Raw genomic sequence first — 19,046 nt, 5'->3', positions numbered from 1 at the left:
GAGTTACTCGCTGCAAGATTCCTAGCCTTTGATTTGTTACTGTAGCCACAGTATTTATATGGTCGGTCCAGTTCAGTTTCTAGTCAGTGGTAACCTCCAGGACGTTGATAATAGGGGATTCAGTGACAGTAATGCCATTGAGTGTCAAGGATAATGGTTAGATTCTCTTTTGTTAGAGGCAGTCATTGCCTGGCACTTGTGTGGCACAAATATAAAAGTAGGGAGGTCTTGCTGCAGCTGTATAGGGCATTGGTGAGGCCGCAGCTGGAGTACTGTGTGCAGTTTTGGGCGCCGCACCTGCGCAAGGATATTTTGGCCCTGGAGGGAGTGCAGAGGAGGTTTACTAGGCTGATACCGGAGTTGAGGGGATTGAGCTATGAGGAGAGGCTGAATAAACTAGGCTTGTACTCGTTAGAGTTTAGAAGAATGAGGGGAGATCTCATTGAGACGTATAAGATGATGAATGGGATGGATAGGATAGAGGTGGAGAGACTCTTCCCGCTCAAAAAAGACAGTAGGACTAGGGGGCACAGCCTCAAGATAAAGGGGGGGCGGTTTAGAACGGAGTTGAGGAGGAACTTCTTCACTCAAAGGGTGGTGAATCTCTGGAATTCTCTGCCCGTTGAAGTGGTGGAGGCTGCCTCGCTAAATATTTTTAAGAAGCGGGTTGATGGGTTCTTGATAAGAGAGGGGATTAAGGGTTATGGGGAGAGGGCGGGAAAGTGGAACTGAGCCACAACAGATCAGCCATGATCTTATTGAATGGCGGGGCAGGCTCGAAGGGCTAGATGGCCTACTCCTGCTCCTATTTCTTATGTTCTTATGTTCTTAAATGTTACTTGCTACTTATCAGCCCAAATTTGGACAGTGCCCAGGTCTTGCTGCTCACGGACATGGACTGCTTCAGTATTTCAGGTGTCACAAGTAGCGCTGAACATGGAGCAGCCATCATCAAACATCTCTACTTATGACCTTATGATGGAAGGAAAGTCATTGATGAAGGAGCTGAAGATGGTTGAGCCTAAGACACTGCTCTGAGGAACCCGTGCAGAGATGTCCTGAGGCTGAGATAGTTGATCTCAGACTACCATAACCACCTTCCTTTGTCCAGGTATGCTCCCAACTAGCAGAAAGCTTCCAGCACCCACCCTCCTCCTCCCCTGATTCCCATTGACTCCAATTTTGCTACAGCTCCATGATGCCATTCTTGGTTAAATGTAGCCTTAATGTTAAGAGTGGTCACTCTCACCTCAGGGGTTCAGCTCTTTTGTCCATTTTTGAAATAAGGCTAAAATTCTGGTCATAAGCTGAGCGGCCCTAGCAGAACCCCAATGCAGCATCAGTGAGCAGATTATTCTGAGTAAGTACCATTTGATAGTGTTGTTGATGACCCCATTCCATCAATTTACCAATGGTAAATGATGATTCCTTGTGTACAGGATACACCTGGGCAATTTTCCACATTGTCATGGAGATGCCGGTATTGCAGCTGTATTGGAACAGCTTGGCAAGGGGCGTGGGAAGTTTTGGTGCACAAGTCTTCAGTACTATTGGCAGATAATTTGTCAGAGCCCAGAGCCTTTGTAGTTCGTGTCTTCAGCTGTTTCTTGATATTACGTGAATTGAATCAGCTGAAGACTGGCATGTGTAATGCTGGAGACCTCCGGTGGAGGCAGAGACAGATTAGCCACTCTGCACTTATTGAAGATTGTTGCAAATGCTTCAGTTTTATCTTTTGCACTGATGTGCTGTGTGCCTCCATCATTGAGGATGGGGACATTTGTGGAGCCTCCTCCTTGAGTGTGTTGTTTAATTGTCCATCACCACTCATGACTGGACATGGTAGAACTGCAGAGTTTTGATCTAACCCATTAGTTGTAGAATTGTTTAGTTCTGTCTACTGCTTGTTGCTTATATGTTTGGCATAAAAGTAGTCCTATGTTGTAGCCTCACCAGGTTGACACCTCAGTTTTAGGTATGCCTTATGCTGCTCCTGGCATGCTCTCCTGCATTCTTCCTTGAGCCAGGGTTAATCCCGTGTTGCAAAGTTAGTGTTTGTAAATTTATAAAAAAAATTGTAAAATGCTAAAAGTTGTAAAATTTTATGCTTGTGTTAAAAAATTGTGTTTTTAAAACAGATGCAGGTACAAAATGCAAGTACACAGACAGCATAGTGTGAAACAACTTTTCAGAGGCAAAAACAGCAGGGCTGCTTTGGTAACAGACTTCAGGCATTTGAATCAGAACATGTTTTTAAATTTTACCCAATCAATTTAAAATAGGTATTTGAATAGCAGCAGCCTATCAGATTTGAATTTGGTATTTTGATAACCTTTAAAGCAACCCTATTGTGGGGATTTTTGGATGTTGTTATGGGTATAAAAACCAAAGCTCCCAGCTCCAGAAAGCTAGATAGCTACTGCGAGACAGGCAGCCTCTGCCAAAGTTCACAGCTTGACAGAGACACACACAGACAGTAACTGTCGTCTACCAGCTTAACAGCCACATTTATGTCTTAAAAGAAAGTCTCATCTCAATTGCAAAAGTATCAATAGAAGATAATGAAGACAGAAAATAAAGGAAACAGAAGATTCTGGAAAATAACACCTCGTTTCATTTTGAGTGTGTCTAAAAATTCTATCTTTTTATCTGTAAGTGGGAATTGTATTTATCTAAACAGCATTCCATTAGAATAAGTTTTTATTTAGGTTTTTTTTAAATAGTTTAGTAAACCCGTTCACTGTTAGCTAGACGAATGAAGTGTTACTTATTGCCTTTACAGAGAGAATCTCAGGTAGTTATTTTGAGTTGACAACCAAAAGTTGCTGAATGCAAATATTATCCCTTCTCTCACACTTCAACAGGTTATGAAGAAAGGTCCTTCTCTTGGAGTGGTTGAGTGTTAGCCCTCAGAGAGGAGATCAACCTTCCCCTTTGTAACACCTGGCCTGATGGTAATGGGAGAGTGGAGGATATGCCAGATTACACATTGTGGTCGAGTATAATTCTGATGCTGCCAATGGCCCACAAATTCTTAGAGCTACCTGGTCTGGAGTTGTTTGAAATCTATCCACTGAGCACAGTAGAACCACACAATCCGATTGAGTATGAAGATGGGATTTTGTCTCCGCAAGGAATGGGAATGGTGACGATAGTGTCTGGGATATTAGCTGCAAGGTATGAATCCATAAGTATGACTATGAGGTGTAGGGCCAAGGTTCAGATAAATGAGATTAGATAGTTCTTACAAGTTAGTGCAGACTCGAACAGCTGAAGAGCCGCTTCTGCACTGCATGATTCTGTGATGCCATATTGTTGCTTGACCAATCTTTTGGTCCATGCCTCCTAATATTAGCAAGGACGACTTTTCAGGTTCGACAGGGCCTTTGTCATTTCTGGTGCTTAGGCTGACACCTTATTTACTTGCTTTTAGTGGTTTGATACAATGGAGTGGCTTACTAGGTCACTCCAGGAGGCACTCAATCACATTTCTGTGCTGGGGTCACATGAAGGCTAGACCAGGTAAGGACAGTAGATTTCCTTGTCTAACGGTAGGGAATGAACCAGATGGGTTTTCATGATAATCAACAACTGGACTTTTAATTCCCCCTGGCACTGGGCAGGCAATATATGCAGGATCCGTGATCTGACTTACAAAGGAAGCTATTAATCCCTCTAATGAGGAAAAGGGCAGTAAGGAGATGAGCTAGCCGACCACTGCACCATGGTATAGCAGGTCATTTAAGGGTGGGGGGCAAAAAGACAAGCGAATCTATATTTAGGGGGATTGATAGCATCCTTTGTAAGCCAGATTGTGAGTCCTGCATACGTTGTCTGCCTGGTACCAGGGTGAGTGGTGTCTCTGAGCGGATTGAAAGGATATTGGAGTGGAAGGATCCAGTTGTTGTGGTCCACATTGGGACAAACAACATTGGCAAGACGAGGAACTTCTTCACCCAAAGGGTTGTGAATCTGGGAAATCCCTTGCCCAGTGAAACAGTTGAGGCTATCTCATTGAATATTTTTAAGGCAAAGATAGACAGATTTTTGAACAGTAAAGGAGCTAAGCCTTACGGCTAGGTAAGTGGAGCTGAGTCCATAAAAAGATCAGCCATGATCTTATTGAATGGTGGAGCAGGTTCGAGGGGTCAGATGGCCTACTCCTTCTCCTAGTTCTTATGTTCTTATTTTCACCATCATTTGAATTGAGGATCCCAAAGCATCATCCTGGGTCTCTGGATTACTAGTTCCGTGCCCAAAAAAAACGTCACTCCTTCGCAAGATATAAATAAATATCTTGGAATTATTACAAAACTACAATCTGAGCAAGGGGTTTGAAGGGCAGGCAGCATTATTTATAGCCCAAAAGCCGGCACCATGAGCAAGAACTATTGCAAGTGTAAGGTAAATTTCACAAATCACAACAGGTACCAGTCACATATGGTTTAATAAATGTGACAGCTGACTGTAAGCTTAGAAACAAAAAGCAAGAACAAGAAAGTACCACACAGACTAGACTACCTGGCTTGTTTAACTATTTAGATTCACTTTCATGAATTGCTCACATTTTCTGTTTCCTTTTGTCTTAAAGCTAAATCCGTATTATATCCAGTTGGTGAAATAAAACTGTTAATTTCTATCAATTCTGCACACTTTATAATAGGCTGATTCATTTATAGAATAGATTACCATCCAAATGCAAAGCATTCATTCTGTGAACTACTTTGACTCACTGTTACCTTATCTTAAAAATCAAATTCCCTTGTCATCCTTCTGCATCCATTCTACGGATTCCATTCACAAGTAAAAAATCCTCAAAGAAGAACCCATTCTCCTTTGAGCAATTCTTTACCTTTTTGCAGCCTAGGATTTGGATGATGAGCATAACAACTTGAGCTGCAGTTGTGTGGTTGCAGGATAATCTAAAACTCTAGATGGATTATGGTCATATAAATTATCCATTAATTAGCTGCACCAACATTGATATTCTTTGGTAAGCAGCCAAAGATAATTTCCTGGTAGATTTTTAATACTAATTGTTCAGTCAACAATATTACACATCAACAATATTGAGTGGACTGACATATGGCACTGACATGGGCTGCTGCTGAATCCATGCTGTATATCTGCCTTGTCCTACCAACAATATATGGCATTTTTAGTGTAATGACAGGTCCAAAGATGCTTCACAGGAGCATTATAAACAAAGTATTACACCAAGTCACATTAAGGAAATTTTAGGTCAGATGACCAAAAATTTGGTCGAAGAGGTAGGTTTAAGAGGTATCTTAAAGGGGGGAAAGCGAAGTAGAGATGTGTAAGGAAGGAATTCCAGAGCTTGGGGCCTGGTCAACTGGATGTATGAGCATCACAAACAGCAAAGTGATAATGATGAGCTAATATGTTTTTAGTGATGTTGGTTCAGTGATAAATATTGGCCAGGACACCAGGGACATCACCCATAACTCCTTTTCAAAATAGTGCCATAAGATGTTTCACATCCACTTAGAGCAGAAAAGATCTCAGTTTTAACATCCCTCCTGAAAGACTGTTGTTTTAAAAATCTAGTCTTTACTGTGTTACAGTACTAGGCAGTCTAATACTGATGGTTTGGTGGCAGTTTTCAGACCACCTGCGGGGAATAACTCAGAATAATAGGCACTGTTGGACTTTGCCAACAGTAAGGGGGACAATCTTGTCAACCTTACTTACTGTGGCTGTCTCCCTGCAAGACACTGGTTACTGCAATGGTTACAGCTCAAAACAACATTCAATATTAACTCTGGAGACTTGTGCTCCAGCATTTGCTGTACCCCTAGTCAAGCTGTTCCACTGCAGCTACAACACTGGCATCAACCTGACAATACGGAAAATTGCCCAAGTATGTCCTATACACAAAAAGACAGGGAAAATTTGATCCAGCCAATCAATCTACTCTCCATCATCAGTAAAGTGAGTGCTCCCAAGTAACGCTGACATTCAATGATGCTCAGTTTGGGTTCTGTTAGGGCCACTTGGTACCTACCCTCATTACAGCCTTAGTCCAAATATGGATAAGAGCTGCATTTCTGAGGTGAGATGACGAGTGAGGTGACATGACTAGTTTATTTATTAGTGTCACAAGGTAGGCTTACATTAACATTGCAATGAAGTTACTGTGAAAAGCCCTGAATCGCCACACTCTGGCACCTGTTCGCGTACACCGAGGGAGAATTTTAGCATGGCCAATGCACTGAACTAGCACATCTTTCGGACTGTGGGAGGAAACCGGAGCATCCGGAAGAAGCAAGGTTTGACCAGGTGTGGCATCAAGCTGCCCTAGCAAAACTGCAGTCAATGGGAATCAGACTGGAATCAAATCTAGCACCAATGAAAAAAGCTGTGACTGCTGGAGGCCAATCATTCCACTTCCAATGTCATGCTCCAGTAGAGCTTCAATCTAATTTTTATATTTTAAAACTGACCACAAAAAGCAGCAAAATATGGCAGCCCAATGATCTCCTGACTTCTTTTGTGGCTCGAAACCACTCCTACATCTCATGACAGAACAAAGGAAACTTCCCAGACTGATGCTGTCCAAATGTTCTTTCCTGAAACTACTTCAAAAAATAAATTATCAATTGAGTGGATTATTTGAACACAAGAGACACTGGCTGTCTCAGATTGTCAAAATGTCAAATGACAACACATGACGTGTTGTCAAAATGGCAACATTTGTTTTGAAAAAGAACTTTGAACTTGTGGAAGTCATATGATGAGAAAGCCACGTCGATGGCCTGCTATAAATCAGCAGAAGCTGCTTGCCTCCTGGCACAAACTGTTTCAGTAAAGCTGTAACTCTGGTATTTCCAACAAGACAGAGAAACTAACCACCCTTCCTTGATATTAATGGTATTACCTTCGCTGAATCCCTCCTCAGCAGTTATCATTGATCAGAAATGAACTGGATCAGTCAAATAAATGTTGCGTCTACAAGAGCAGGTCAGAGGCAGGGAATTGTGCAGCAAGTAGCTCACTTCCTTGTCTCCCCAAATTCTTTCCACCATCTACAAGGCTCAAGTCGGGTTCATGTCCATTTGCCTAGATGAATGCTGTTTCAACAACACCCAAGAAGCTTGACATCATCCAAGTCAAAGTAATCACTTGATTGGCATCCCATCCACCACAATCAACATTCACTCCCTCCACCACCAATGAATGCATAGTGGCAGCAGTGTGCACCTCTTATTCTTATAAACTCTAATAGGTACAAACCTAACCTCTTCAACCTGTCCATTCCTGGTATTAGTCCCCCTTCACGAGCTTTTATTTTTTTACAATAATTTTTGATGTGGCACCTTATAAAAGGCCTTCCAGAAATCTAAGTACAGTACATCCACCAGTTCGCCTTTATCCACAGCACAGGTGACTCCTTCAAAGAATTCCTATAAATTGATTAAATATGATTTCTCTTTCACAAAATCATGTTGACTCTGTCTGATCGCCTTGAATTTTTCCAAGTACACTGCTATAACACCTTTAATAACGGCTTCTAACATTCTCTCTATGACAGATTTGGAACTATATCACTGTTCCTGGATCAAAATTGTGGAACTTCCTCCCTAACAGCATTGTGGGTGCACCTACACCAACTCCTTAAGTAGCTAACGAAGGTGGCTCACCCCCCACTACCTTCACAGGTGCAGTTAAGGATGGGCAATAAATGCTGGCCTGGCTGGCAACACACACACTCTGAAAGAATTAAAAAAAACAGTTTCTTCGTTGTAATCTATTCCCTTGATCATATAATCGTTTTGTGATCGTTCCATGACACAGTGTCACTTTCAATATAACCATCAAAAGGCATCATTCAGAAACAAGAATTAGAAATAGTTTCCAACTCACTAAATGTAGACAGATCTCAAAATAGAATGAACTATATTATTCCGCGCTTTTAGTGCTATATTTACCATTGTTATTTTAGTTCCAAACTACTTCCTTTTAATCATTTCAGTTTCAACATTGCTGTTTCCTCTTTTCAGTTTCATTATTTTTATTTCTGTAAAAATATATTTTTACTTTTTCTTTGGCATTCTTCAACAATTCACAAACTTTGTTTGATCATCCATTGATTATAGACACGTAAATCGCTTCTGGTTCTTGCTCTCTCTTTCACTATTTCAAATCTTCGTCTTCTATGTTCCTTACGTGAGCCACAGGAACATTAAAAAAAGAGCTGGATTAAATTCTTTTCCCAAAGGTAGGGGAGTCTAAAACGAGAGGGCACAGGTTTAAGATGAGACGGGAGAGATACAAAAGTGTCCAGGGGGACAATTTTTTCACACTGAGGGTGGCAAGTTTCTGAAACGAGCTGCCAGAGGTAGTAGTAGAGGTGGTAAAAATTTATCTTTTAATAAGCATTTAGATCGTTACGTGGGTACGATGGGTATAGAGGCATATGGGATCAGTTTAGGGGTTTTGAAAAAAAGAAGGCAGCGTGGATAAGTTGGGCTGAAGACCAGTTTCCATGTTGTAAACCTCTATGATTCTACGACTCTAAACCACATGGCTCCTTGAACCTCCCCCACCATTCAATAACATCATGACTGACCTTCTCCTCAACTCAGCCTTTCAAATGCATTTCCAAATCCCTTGCTTCCTTTATGTATCCAAAATATATTGACCTCAATCTTGGATACACACAATGACTGAGTATCCACACTTTCTGGGGTAGAGAATTCCTAAGATACACAACCCAAAGTGAAGAAATTTCTCCTCCTCTCAGTCACAGAACCTTTACAGTGCAGGAGGGCATTCAGCCCATTAGGCGTAATTTTCCTGTCTGCCCGCCACCGGAATTGTGGAGGACAGGGACGGACAATGCAAATGTCCATTGACCTTGGGCAGGATTTTCCAGTCTTGGAGTGAGCGTGGCCGGAAAATCTCACATATTGAGTCTGCAGTGGCTATCTGAAAGAGCATTCTATCTAGTTCCACTTCTCTGCCTAACAAATCTTCTCTGAACTGCTTAAATGAGGAGATCAATATCGTACATGGAAGTTCAGGTGTGGCCTCACCAACGCCCTGTACAACTGAGGCATAATCTCCCTACTCTTGGAACAAATTCCTCTCACAAGAAATGATAACAGCTTTCCTAATTAAATTGCACTCTTCCTAATCCCTTGCCGTGAAGCTGAGGCACCCGTGATGCAACAAACCTGGCTTTTGCTACAGTTCTCTGAGAATTCATCTCAATCCAAAACGGGTGAGATTGCCTCTGGGGATTTCTGCACTATCTGCCTGCTTCTCTTAAATAATGTGGCAGTCACCCAACCTCTCTGCCTGTGTACTTCTTAACTGCAGTGTGACCACCTATCCAAACATGTTATCCATATAATCCTCAGCCATGCAGGTGCACCAGAGTGATTCTAGCCAAATCTCGGGTTCCGCAATCCAGAGCTCAAGTTTCTGCAGCTGATAATACTTCCTGCACAGCTAGTCATCGAGGACAGCTTGTGCCTGCACAACTTCCCACATCCTCCCGGAGAGTCCAGAAAGTCCTATATTACCAACCAATTAACTATGGAACTTCTTTGAAGTTGCTTTTAGATTTTGTCTGTAAATGCCCGGCTCGCTCTCCACTCTTTTTGAACTTCCAGCTCCTCTTGTGCCCCTTTTGTACTCCAGGTCCCATTTGTGCATTCTATTTGATCAACCCCTTATCTGAAGATTATGAGCCCCAAGTTTTGTCTCTGTCTGGGGTAACAGCCTCAAAACATCTACCCCATCAAGCTTTCTGAGAATTTTTCATGTTTTAATGAGAGCACCTTTCACTCTTCCAAACTATAGAGAACTTTGACCTATTCTACTCAATCACTCCTCCGGATGCTAACCATCTCACCCCTATAATGCTAACTCAAGCAAAGATCTTTACCTTAGCAAGGAGAAGGGGGACTGGACAAAATTGGAGAAGTTAAATATGTAACTTAAAGGACTACAAACATAAAGGATTATAAAACCAGAAAGCATATTGGAGGTGCCTATACTCTTGGTGCCAAGTTGCCGAGTGGATTGTTGGTATAATTTAACATATAAAGGCTTATATGAAGGTGTGATTTATGCAACAGGCTTAATAATAGCAGGCAATGACATTTTCCCAGAAAGAAACAAATCATACAAATTATCCAGTGTTTTGTTTTGAAAAAAAGGTAGACTTGCTGTCAGCTTAAATTGCTTATACTGCTTTGAAGTATTCATACTTAGGATGTGGGTATTGCTGACCAGGCAAGCATCCATTGCCCATTTCTATTTGTCCTGCAGGGTTTTTATCATTCAAACCTGTTCTGTGATATTCTAAATTCCACAAAAAGAAAAATAACTTATTGATCAGCAGCAAAAACATGTTGAATAAGAACATAAGAAATAGGAGCAGGAGTAGGCCATCTGGCCCTTTGAGCCTGCCCCGCCATTCAATAAGATCATGGCTGATCTGTCGTGCCTCAGTTCCACATTCCCGCCCTCTCCCCATAACCCTTAATCCCCTCTCTTATCAAAAACCCATCAACCCGCGTCTTAAAAATATTTAGCGAGGCAGCCTCTACCACCTCAACGGGCAGAGAATTCCAGAGATTCACCACCCTTTGAGTGAAGAAGTTCCTCCTCAACTCCGTTCTAAACCGCCCCCCCTTCATCTTGAGGCTGTGCCCCCTAGTCCTACTATCCTTTCTGAGCAGGAAGAGCCTCTCCACCTCTATCCTATCCATCCCATTCATCATCTTATACGTCTCAATGAGATCTCCCCTCATTCTTCTAAACTCTTAACGAGTACAAGCCTAGTTTATTCAGCCTCTCCTCATAGCTCAACCCCCTCAACTCCGGCATCAGCCTAGTAAACCTCCTCTGCACTCCCTCCAAGGCCAAAATATCCTTGCATAAGTATGGCGCCCAAAACTGCACACAGTACAGTTAAGGGGGGGTAGCTACAGGACGGATGTCAGGGGTAGGTTCTTTACCCAGCGGGTGGTGAGGGATTGGAATGCCCTGCCTGCTGCAGTTGTAAATGCGTCTAGTTTGGGGGCGTTTAAGAGATCTCTGGATAGGTTTATGGACGAAAAGGGATTGGTATAGGCTAGTGGGTCATTGTTTTTGTAACTGGTCGGCGCAACATCGTGGGCCGAAGGGCCTGTTCTGCGCTGTAATGTTCTATGTTCTATGTACTCCAGCAGCGGTCTCACCAATGCCCTATACAGCCGCAGCAAGACCTCCCTACTTTTATATTCAATCCCCCTCGCTATGAAGGCCAGCATCCCATTAGCCTTCCTGACCACCTGCTGTACCTGCAAGCTGGGTTTTTGCGACTCATGCACAAGGACCCCGAGGTCCCTCTGCAATGTCGCCTGCTGCAGTTTTTCTCCACGTAAGTAATAATCCTTCCTACCATTATTCCTACCAAAGTGGACCACCTCGCGCTTGCCAACATTAAATTCCATTTGCCACTTCCTGGCCCATTCGCCCAGCCTATCTAGATCCTTCTGCAGACTCTCCACACCCTCCGCACAATTTGCCATTCCACCAGTCTTGGTGTCATCAGCAAATTTTGACACCATACACTCGGTTCCTTCCTCCAGATCATCTATATAAATGGTAAATAGCTGAGGCCCCAGCACTGACCCCTGGGCATGACTCAAATGCTCTGGCCCTCAGGAAGGAAGCCAAAACCTCCTGAGATAAACTGGAACTGATTTAAATGGATATGGGTTTGGACAGAGGAGGTAAATAAATGAACAAAAAAAGTCAAATTCATAACACAACTTACATCTGAAATTCTCTCCTTCCATACATTGTCACATATTTACTGACAGATCCCCTGCGGTATCGTTCACAGCAAGTTAGAATTAGCTGGCAGCAATTTAGACAAATAGGATTTTAATGGCGGAGACAGCTAGAGATGAGGGATAATTTTTTTTTGAATTCTTACATGGGATGTCGGCATTGGGTGGTAAGACTACCATTTATTACCCATTCCTAGTTGCCCTTGAGAAGGTAGTGGTGAGCCACTTTCTTGGACTTACCGAAGTCCTTGTGGTATTAGAAAGGGAATTGCAGGATTTTGACCCAATGGGAGTGAAGAAACAGCAATATAGGTTCCAAGACAGGATAGTGTGTGGCTTGGAGGGGAACTTGCAGGTGGTGGCGCTCCCATGCACCTGCTGCTCTTGTCCTTAATGGCAGGGGTTGTGGGTTTGGAAGGTACTGTCATAGGAATCTTGGAGAGTTTTTGTATGTATCTTATAGATGGTACACACTGCTGCCACCATGTGATGTGGTGGAGGGAGTGAGGTTTTAAAATGGTGGATAGAATGCTGATCAACTGGGCTGTGTTGTCCTGGATGAAATTTACAAAAGACAATTCACAGGCAAATATTGCTATGAAGTGATTGGTGATTAATTTTGTTTTAAATTTTATTTTGGACATTGGATTTCAGTTATTCTAATCTTCCTTTAGTATTATTACAATTTATACTGTAGGTTGTTGTTTTTCTCCTTGCGCTGGTAATGATTGTTTATTAACTTATAAAATAAACATATATTTATAATGTTCTTTCAACCATTTAACATTAGAAAACATCTTGAGATGCTTCACAGGAGCATTATAAACCTAAACATAACACTAAGCACAAAAGGAGATACTCGTGCTGGTTAGGTACAATTGTCACGCTAAATTCTCCTTCAGTGCCGGAGTTTGGCGATTGGGGGATTTTCACAGTAACTTCATTGCAGTGTTAATATAAGCCTACTTGTGACACTAATAAATAAACTTCAATTTAAAGTAGTGTAGATGGAAGAATAAAACCTATCAATATATTTTTACAGTTAAATGCATAAAACAAAGGGAGATGGATTGCTATACGTGACAGCATTTGCCATTTATTGGCCCATCCTGCTCGCCTATTCATGTCCTACTTCAGTTATTCACGGTCTTTGCCAGAATTTGCCATATACCTATTTTACTCCCTCAATGCTGACAGCAGATAAGTTACCTATAATTATAAAATAAGAACAGCTCCTATACCAATCACAAAATCTTTTTAGTTCAATAAATTTATTTTCATCCTTAAACCTTTTCTGCTCTCCAAAAATCCCTCAATCTACGGGACCAGTTAACTTAGTTTCAAGAGCTCCTGGCCTAAAGGGTTAGGTTGATGGGCCATGCTCAATTGCCCCTTACCATCAGGGAGATTAGCAGGGTAAATATGTAGGGTCACAGAGATAGATCTGTGATTGTTGCGGTGTGAATTCGATGGGCCGAATAACCTCTTTCTGCACTGTGGGGATTCTATGAAAACTTCCAATTAAAGTCAGACGTCTGACACCAATCAGACAGAAACTGGTCACTTGCCTGCGTACATTAAAAAGACTGCACACTGGAGCACAGGAATCCTTGGAAAGCGGCGTAGCAAATCAGCAGAAAAGCCATACTCTTCCAAGGCGCTAGCTGCCACAAACTACCAAGTGGTTAAATACCTCTAAGTTTCGGACTGTCTTAGTGACTGAGTGTCTGAGCAAATGGGTGAATGTATAGGTGCACAATGAGATTAAGTGGGTCAGGTGGCTTCTGGGGAGGGTGATAGGTGGGTGAGTGGGATGAGGGATTGTTGGGGATGGGGGTAGAGTGTTAAGTCAGTCTGAAAGCTGGGGATGGGGTGGTGGGGTGATGGGGTGAGTTGTATAGTTATTCAAGAGTTAGACTGGGATTGTTCTGTCTGACATTTTCTAAGTAACCATTCATGTTCTCGAGAATTGATTTCGGAAGGTCCCCGGGATCAGAGGAATTGTTCATCGGAAGTTCAAACCTCCTGGGCAATTGCCACCATGATTCAGAGATCAGATGATCCAGGCCACTATCTTTTCCTTTGTGATAGTAACTTATTAAACGCTTTTGGAAAATCTGCGTGAACCACTTCCACATTTCTTTTAGATATTTCTACAAAGAGCTCTTTGAGGTTGGTCAAGCATGACTTTCCCTTTAAAAATCCACTTTGGTCCCATCTTGTTTTCCATAAGCTTAATACTGTAATTTCATTTTGAAATATAGCTTCTAGTAGTTTGCCAATTGAAGTATTAATAACTGGCCTATAATTTCCCGATTTAGCCCTGTCTTCCTTTTCGAAGAAAAGAGTCATGTTTGCATGTATAGCCAAAGGTCACAAATCTACGTAATTGCATACGCAAGAATCTGAAAATTCAGCACACAATCCGACCAGTGTTAATTCCACATTTAAGTAATCCACTAACACTGCTTTTGTGCACTTTCCCAATATTTCTTTCTCTTTGAATATTTATATAAAACCCTTTTTAAATTTCCTGAATTAATTTTCTTAATAATCCACATTTGGTTTTTCATTTCTTGTGACATGGTTACTTTTTTGCTTTTACTATTAATTCTAAAGTCATTCTAATTCTCCACTAGTTGAAATAATTTATTCTCTGCAAGATGCCCACTGGATTTCTCCCTAACCTATTTAATGAAAATATGTTTGTTCTCAGTCTAAGGTATCAGCCCTGGTCTCTCTGTCAGCCTGAAGGTTGTAGGCTCAAGCTGCAGCCTGGAGACGTGAGCCCATAATCTAGGCTGACATGTTAGTGAGGGAATGCTTCACTGTCTTTTGGTTGAGGCACTTACAGCAAGGACCCATCTTCTCTTTCAGGTAGGCATACAATATGACAATCCTCAAACAACCCCTTGCAGGGAGCTGGATGTGGCCCTTGCGGCTAAAGGGATAAAGGAGAATGGAAAGAAAGCGGGGGCGGGATACTGAAAGTTCATGATCATATTGAACGGTGGTGTAGGCTCAAAGGGCTGAATGGCCTACTCCTGCACCTATTTTTTATGCTTCTATGACAAGGCAGGAATCGAGGGGGGCGGGGGGTGGTGATTTGCTACATGCCCAGCCCATTAGTCATCCCACAACCAAGATTTGAACAGAGTACCTGATCATTTATTTCATTGTTGTGAAACATTGCCAGATACAAATTGGCTGCTGAGATTTTTACAAAAGTGGCTACCTTGCCAAAAAAAAGAACTTCATCACTGGTAACTCACTTTGCTAAGTCCTGAAGTTGTAAAAGGCACTACAGAAATGCAAATTTTGTCCTTCTTCTTTATGCGTACACAAGTTAGAAATCAGCGTGTGCGCATTAACAATGTTAGAAATTATGGCCGGAACTCCCCGTGTCTGTGTGGGTTTCTTCCGGGTGCTCCGGTTTTCTCCAACAGTCTGAAAGATGTGCTGGTTACATGCATTGACCTGGACAGGTGCCGGAGTGTGGTGACTAGGGAAATTTCACAGTAACTTCATTGCAGTGTCAATGTAAGCCTTACTTGTGACTAATAAATAAACTTTATTCCAGTCTCTTACACCCCAACACCACTGACAGCAAGAATGGAGAAACTGGTGCTCAGTCAAAACTCCATTCACTGCAGTAGGATTGGAGAATCCTAGCTGCAGAAGAGATAGAAGAATTCCAGCCTATGACACAACCATTCCAGCTATGGTACAATATACCTTCTGATAACCCCTCTTTTTAGGCAGTCTCTCAGGATAGAAAATGACTTGTTTGCACTCTAATTTGGTGGATTCTGAAATGTTGAGAAGCATTTCAGAACTCATCAATTTGGAGTGCAAACAGGCACCAGAATTTCAATGCATGATCTATAGACTCTGCCACATGCGGGGCAGCTGATGCTTCCAAAAACACTAGAGAGTTATAGTCATTCTTATTATCTATTCTCCCAAATCACATCACTTTTACTGTAATCTGTGCAGTTGGCTATTAACATATAAATACAATGTCGAGCATCAAGCCCAAAGCAATAACTTAATTTCCGGATCCTGCTGACAGTCAGGACAATCCCAATTAATTTAAGTCTTATAAATCATTATCAATTTAGAGTAGATTCTCCAAAAAAGTTATTGCACACTGTTGTGATGAATGAAAAGCAACCTGTTAGAATAATACTGTGTTGTTTAAATATTAAAACAAGCTAATTAGTGCCTGAAGTACCTAAAGTGAAATAAAAGACAAGCGTAATGTTAATTTGGATACACAATCACTTGCCACAGAGAAAAATCCTTTTGAAATGAATTCAGGGCAATGGTTGACAAGGTTGCTCATCACATATTGCAATAAAACAACTTGAACGGAGAAAGCAACTTTTGCACAGTTTTCCTAAAATAAGCCTCACCCAGCCAACAGACAAAAACAAATGTTGCCAAGGAAACCAACAGATTAAAGGCTAGCCAGAGGCACTGGTCTTTTAGTTATGAAGACTTGTGAGTTATGAATTGAGATAAGGTGTTCTTGTTCTACAAAATACAAACGTCTTTTCCTGGCAAATTGACTATAAGAGGCCTCACATACAGGAGGTGGCTAGTTCTCATGATTGCACGACCACTGTTAATAGCATAATTGAGCTAGATTCCTGGTGAATTGTTTACTTGCTGAAAGTAACATAATTGAACATTCTCATGTTAGATATCTGCAAAGTACTGATTTGCTAAGAGACGAGTAACAGAGCAACTGCTGTTTGTATGTTTTATTACTTTCTTTTCTCTCAGCCTGTTAGATCCGTAACCAGAGGCATAATAAACTAACCCGTTAAGCATAACAATATCTTGACTTGAGTTGATTGCAGGTAAAAGAATTATAAATAGATCCTCAGTCAATAATTTCCCATCCTCTCCCCAATCATATGCTTCCTCCATCACATCAATCCCACTGTGTCTATAACAGTAACTTCCCAATAGATTCCCTGTCTTAGTAAAAACATCAAGTCCAAGCCTAGGTTTTTGGAAGCCTTTGTGTTCAAGATTTAATGAAGGCATTAAAATATTTAACTGATGTTACAAACAGGAGGGCATTTAACTTAAACTGCTCTGATTTCTCTCATGCCTGTCTGCAAACAGTAAGGTTTTTAGATTTTGATTTGCCCCTTCATAAGTGGTGGGGTATTTCTCAATATGATTTAATTTCAATTAATAAACTCCAGCAAACTTGCATACACTCAAAACCAATGAAGAGATGTCGCTGCATACAGCCCTGTGCATTCATAAAATAAACAAGGGACGGAGAAAGAAAGATTTACAGGGCAAAGACCAAAGGGCAAATAATTATTGTTTCACCCAAACTCAGAATCAGAAGGTCAATGGTGAATTCCTTCAGAGGTCAGCAGGCTGAACTAATGCTGAATAATTTGTTTTTCCAGTGGAGTTGACTTCCATGAAGAGATAGGCACACAGAAATGAATTAGACTTTCAGGCAATGGGAAGTTCAGAAGTCTCTGTAGAAACAGTAGGGGCAGGCATTCAGACCTGGCAGAGCCTTTGTTCTGTGCTGCTGCTTGGTAGATGAAAGATGACAGACTGATTTGCAGTTCAGCAAGACAGTTCAACTGGTTCTCCCAGCTAGCGGGGGGGTGGGGGGCATGTCACATGACTTTCACCTCTCCATTTTGGCTTTGACAAAGGGTGCATATTCTTTTAGGTTCCAGAGATTGTTTATATTCCAAACATCAAGCCTAAGAATGTGAAAGGAAGACTGCAGGGTCCTTTGTCCCAGTAAGTGACTCATCACTGATTGGCTAGGCTTGGCTTATGAAATGAAGACAGTCTTTGGACAATTCCTTTGAATTTGGTCTCTGTAGTCTACAAGGGTCATTAAGATCTCCTCAGAGTTAATAAGGGGTATGATGCTGTGGTACTGCTCTTATTGTTCTCGGGTTACAGCCAGCCAGACATAGCTTCAGTCATTTTGAAAGGTCACTGTCCAGTTATAAAATTTTTGAAAGTAGCTACGAAGATAAACACACATACTTTATAAAGTTAGAAAATATGAGGTCTTAAACCCATTACACTAATTCATGTAATCATTAGGTTATTACTGCCTAAGTGTTGCTTGATAGTGCTGTTTATGACACCTTCCATCACTTTACTGATGATCAAGCGTAGACTGATAGGGTGGCTGGTAATTGGCTGGGTTGGATTTGCGTACAGGACGTGTACACAAGAAACATAATTGCTGGCATGATGGTATCAGCTGATCTCACATCACAGATTAAATTATTGACAATGTGGAATGTGAACATATCCCAGGCAAGCAAATATTTCCCTTTGCGTAATCCTCCTGGTCTCAAATTCTACATTTCTTTGATCCATTTCCAGCAACCATTTCATCCATCCATCTTTTCCCGCGAACATGGGCATCAATAGTTTTTTTGAAATTTCTGTTTGGGAAGAGTTTTGCACTTGAATGTCATCATCAGGGTTAATTTTGCACCATCCACCATTCAAAATGGAACCATTGTGAACTGCGCCTTCTTGTGGCTAGTTGTCATTACAAGGATGATTTTATCACTAATCTTGGAAATGTTCGTTTGCTTGCAAGTTGAAGATCATTGGTGTTTCATCCATATTTCCATAGCAGGTCAACTTTATCAGCAAATTCAGGCAGCAGGCGCTGTAAAAGTTTTGTTTTCTGGCTGAATACTGAATCATGTCTTCTGCAGTCCAAACATGTGCAGGTTAGGTGGATTAGCCATGCTAAATTGCCCTTAATGTCCCATTAGCCACGGGAAATGTGTGGGGTTACAGGGATAGTCATGATGTGGAGATGCCAGCATTGGATTAGGCTAACCACAGTAAGGAGTCTCACAACACCAGGTTAAAGTCCAACAGATTTATTTGGTAGCAAACACCACTAGTTTTTGGAGTGCTGCTCCTTCGTCAGGTGGACTGAGGTAAACACAGTAAGAAGTCTCACAACACCAGGTTAAAGTACAACAGGTTTATTTAGTAGCAAACGCCACTAGCTTTCGGAGCAACGAAGGAGCAGTGCTCCGAAAACTAGTGATGTTGCTACCAAATAAACCTGTTGGACTTTAACGTGAGACTTCTAACTGTGTTACAGGGATTGGACAGGAGAGAGGGCTTAGGTATGATACTCAGTTAGAAAGTCAGTGCAAACTCAACAGGCTGAATGGCCTCCTCTGCACTGTAGGGATTCTATTA

The 19,046-nt window shown here is 41.6% G+C and overlaps 1 protein-coding gene across 1 annotated transcript in view; it reads right to left on the bottom strand.

Annotated features, from left to right (window-relative positions):
- The window catches only part of zbtb21 (zinc finger and BTB domain containing 21), a 57,242-nt gene that overhangs the window by 19,674 nt on the left and 18,522 nt on the right, over window positions 1-19,046 (bottom strand). The window lies entirely within an intron of this gene.

The sequence above is a fragment of the Carcharhinus amblyrhynchos genome, chromosome 15, assembly GCF_965287045.1.
Source record: "Carcharhinus amblyrhynchos chromosome 15, sCarAmb.v2.hapA, whole genome shotgun sequence".
NCBI lineage: Eukaryota > Metazoa > Chordata > Chondrichthyes > Carcharhiniformes > Carcharhinidae > Carcharhinus > Carcharhinus amblyrhynchos.
The sequence above is the reverse complement of the archived record's forward strand: the minus strand, read 5'-3'. Positions and strand labels throughout refer to the sequence as shown.